Source organism: Macrobrachium nipponense, chromosome 42 (assembly GCF_015104395.2).
Source record: "Macrobrachium nipponense isolate FS-2020 chromosome 42, ASM1510439v2, whole genome shotgun sequence".
Classification (NCBI taxonomy): Eukaryota; Metazoa; Arthropoda; class Malacostraca; order Decapoda; family Palaemonidae; genus Macrobrachium; species Macrobrachium nipponense.
Genome location: NC_061103.1, coordinates 28,423,955 through 28,428,954, shown reverse-complemented (window position 1 = coordinate 28,428,954; position 5,000 = coordinate 28,423,955).

Genomic DNA, 5,000 nt, shown 5'->3' with positions numbered 1-5,000 from the left:
GTGACTTTGACATTAAGTTATAACAGTTATAGCAAGACCAAATAAATGTGACCTATAATTCCTAAGCTGGTAATGAGGTACAACGCAGCTCATGCAAGCAAAGACAAATAACAGATGACAACTGTTATAACATATCAATAATACTAAAAATATTATTAATGTTAGCCTTAGTATTACCAACTTGAATCAAATATCGTAAATGCCCATCGTAAATATTAAAACAGAAAATGTGATAAAATAACCTTAACTTGATCTTCCGCGAGGGTTAAGCCAAGTACGACCATTTGTCTGGAATAAAAGGTAATAAGGTAAAATAATTAAAACTATTTACCTAAAAAAAAAAAATGGCTGTATGGATATACCCATAATTTTACAGTTGTGAGCAAATAAATAGTTCAACTCCAAATTTTCATTCGAATATGTTAATGTATAACGGAATATAAGAGTATCATCTGGTTATATATATATATAATATATATATATATATATTATATAGATAATATAGATATATATATATAGATTAAAAATAAAAAAGGCAGGATAAATAAACACTTAACTTTACAGGAGAAAGAAAATAACTCATGCTAATCCATATACATATCCATTCAAATACGTCTAAATATAGCGGAATAAAAGAGTATTGTTGTTAAAAATATAATTTTTTTTACCTGCAGAAAAGTCTGTGCAGATATAAACGTGATTTACTTTAGAGAGAAAATTACTCATGCAAATCCATAAATCCAATTATATGTGTTTGTATATAACGGAAATTCAAATTTTAAATAAAACCAGAAATAATTTCCGTTTAGCAATTACTCAGAATTATGCAAGTGTTGAATCGATTTACAGCTAAACAAACACACACACACACATATATATATACATTAACTTTATCACTTATACAATTGTTCTGTGCATTAATACAATTACTAGCAGGACCTCACTGAAACTAGATGGTATCTAGCGGAGATCTTTATTAAAAAAAAATTACAAGCTTTCCTGGATTAACAGTTTCAATGAGGTCATGTTAGTAATACACGCACGCACACACACACACGCAATATATATATATATATATATATATATATATATATATATATATATATATATATAGTACAGACACTTTATACTTAAGGAATAGGATATGCAAAGATAACCTCATTATATCACTGGATGAGCTGAAGCACCGCCTACAAACTTATAAAAAAATAAATAAAATAAAATAAAACTCAGCCTAAACATAAGAACAACATTACATCACATCGTACCATCCACCAGTAGGCAGAAGGTGCCATTCCTGAATTTTTATCGGGAGAATGGAAAAAAAAAAGTTTTCGTTAAATTAACACTTCATCTAAGGAGGAATAAAGGATTTGGAATCAGGGGTATTTGCCAGATTATTCATACTACATACTGAATCCAATTTGTGGAAGTCATTCAATATTTTAAGGTAGGTTTGGTAATGAAGACCAATTTTGATGAACTTCATGAAATTAAGCAAGACCAATAAGGTACTCATACGCCTGTTGGAGGAACTCAAGAATTAGGTGAAACATCATCCAAAAACAGGGTTGGTGATTCTTAAAAATGAAAAAAATCAGTGAACTATTTGATTTTTTGTTATTTATTTAATTTTTTATTTATTTGGTTTTTTAATTTGTTAGACGTTTTTTCAATAACTTTTTTCTTCAAATGTATTTTATGACAGAATTACTATTGATTTATATTTTAGGTTTCTAGTTCTGGCCTAAAGTAGTAGGTACTTGCAATTTGTTTTTATGAAAACAAATAGATGCAGCACAGTTATGCTTAAGTTTTTATTAACCTCCAAACCATATTTTTCAATTTGTTTGCTTTCAGATAAAGAAAAAATTTAAATCATGATTTTTTTTACATGAACAAAATCAATTATTTAATCACTTGATTAAACCACTTTCATTTAATCAATGCCAACCTTGTCCAAAAACAAAGTTTCTTTTCAAAACAATAACTTGTCTGCTCCCGACGTTTTTCCACTCCTTGACACACGCATTATTTTTAGCACCAAATTCTCATGAAAGTTAAATCAATCTTCTTCAATAAGTAAACAAGGTAAAGAAAACGAGTTACTGAACCATTTCCAGATATAATATATATATATATAACCAAGAGAGTCTCCCGTCCCATTTGTCCTTCGACTCCTCCAATCGATTATTCTGACCTGAGACCTGGAACTTTAATGGAGGTTACACGTCACGTCCCCTGGCTTTCCATTCCCTTAACATTTGATATTTAGAAAGAAAGAAGCAGCTTTCTATTCAGCGCTATTCGAGAATTATACTCAGGAACTGCGAGAAATGCATGAAGCTCAAGTAATTCAAGAGACAATAACAGCTGTCATTATGAATCATCATTTTCTTTTTATTAGATAATAATATTACTAAAGCTAAAGACACGAGAAAAATTGTATTTTTATTGCGATAATATTAAAGACATTATATATTTGGATAATTCAGGTGTTTATATTATTCTTACTATAAAAATGTGAATCAATAAGCAAGATAATATTTGGCTATAAATATTTGAGGAATAACATATGCATAGAAAAACACAACTGAATCATGAGATACGATTTAAAGCATCCTTGAATTATCAAATTCCCCGAAATACACACAGCACCTCTCTCTCTCTCTCTCTCTCTCTCTCTCTCTCTCTCTCTCTCTCTCTCCACTTTACTATACATCCACAGAAATACCAAGAACAGACGTGGTATGCAAACTATCAATATTCTAGTATAGTCCCTGAGAAAGACTTCTTCATAGGAAAGGTAATTTATCCAAACAGACAGAATTACATAATTTTTGGCGTAGAGAGAGAGAGAGAGAGAGAGAGAGAAAATTTCTGGTAATGGTTAAGAGCGATAAAAGATCGACATGAAAATCCATCATTATTACACCATGTCGAAGACTTGACAGGATATTCAGCCAATATTATTGACATTGTTTATACACTGTTTATTTTATAACGCTTCTGTCAACAAGATTAATCCACCAGCCGCTGGGTTTTTTCGTACTTGGCTGAGGACGGAGTCTCAATCATGTTATCGCATTTCAGCAGTGTCACAACAGAGGCAAAAATTAGCCTCGTTTAAACACGGAACTTCTCTGATCTTCTGAAGGGGGCGTGGCAGAAAAGCACTAGAAGGGGGCGTGGCAGAAAGGCACTAGAAGGGGGCGTGGCAGAAAGGCACTAAGTGAGAGCTGAGAAATAGGAAAGCTATTTTTTTCTCCGTCGTAATACACGTGTTTGTTTAATATACAATACCAGTTGTTCAGCTGTTAATAGAGTAAAAATCATGTTGAAAGAGACTTAGTGAATGTAACATACTATACAAACCAAGTTTATCTAAAGAGACTTTGTGAATGTACCATAGATATATCGAAATAACTTTCTATTTAGGGATAGACAATAATGCTTCTGAATCGAACCAAAATATGCCTAAAGGAATAGAAAAGATAAAAAATAAAAATTTAACTGAAAACCAAATAACCGTTATTTTGTTTAACGGTCTGTTCTCGGAACAAGAGCCCGTGCCAGCACAAATTTGGCTTCATCTGTAACAGCAATATGACTTTTTGCTTTAAGTCATAATTTTATTAACCTGAAGGAGTGATTGAAAACGACTATGGTATCAGAACAGATAAGGTGATATTTGCAAATAAACCTGACGTGACGTTTATTGACAAAATCGATAAGAAAGTATCACTCATTGATGTCGCAATAGCATGGGACACCAGAGTTGAAGAGAAAGACAGGGAAAAATGGATAAGTATCAAGACCTGAAAATAGAAATGAGAAGGATATAGGATATGCCAGTGGAAATTGTACCCATAACCATAGGAACACCCTTGCGAAGGACTCTGGAAAAACAAGAGGTTGAAGTAGCTCCAAGACTCATGCAGAAGAGTGTGATCCTAGAAACAGCGCACATAGTGAGAAAATTGAGGGACTTCTAAGGAGGCAGGATGCAACCCGGAACCCCACACTATAAATACCTCCCAGTCGAATTTGAGGACTGTGATAAAAAAAAAAAAAGATAATGTTCGCATAATTTACACACGGGTTAATCTTTCTGTAATATCTTAGTGAATGACTAAGCAACGGAAAAACGATTTAACATTTTTTAAAAGAATAATTTACCAAAACAAAAACAAAAATAACTCTTATTCCTTTCTCTTGAAATCCAATGGCATACCGACAGATAAAACCACCGACTTTAGATGGAAAAATATTTGAAAACCATATAACTACAGTATAACACATCCATCAATATGTAAATTTTCTCCAAGTTTCAGGAAATTTAGATTACAAAAATAAAAACTGTGTGATTTTAATTTGTCGTAGCTATTGTTAGTATGCAAATGAAATGAATGTTATAAACCTTTCTAAGCCCGAAAAAAACATATTTATTTCGGGCCCATGAAACAGTAATGCAAAGAGATTACGAGATTCATCCCGGTTTACAGCAGTCTATCAACCATTTTATCCACTAATGCCACTGCATACATACATACATACATACATACATACATACATACATACATATATATATATATATATGCATACATAAATAATACATATGTAGCCTATACATATGTATACGTACACACACACACACACACACACACACACATATATATATATATATACATATATATATATATATTAATATATATATATATATATATAGTATATATTTTTTATATATATATATATTACACGCACACCCACATATACATTGATCCTACCCATGTGAACTCTCTCGAAGAACTGACAGTTTCCAGACCTATGAGTGGCTTATCAACAGCCAATCAGGAGCATCGTAAAAGACTGGCCTAGACGTCAAATGCACGGTTGATGTGAATCTACTATAGAAAACATTTCCGTGGTAAGATTATGCGGATTATCACTTCAGCCAATAAAGATACCACATTTTAAAGGAAAAATACTGAAGGATTATA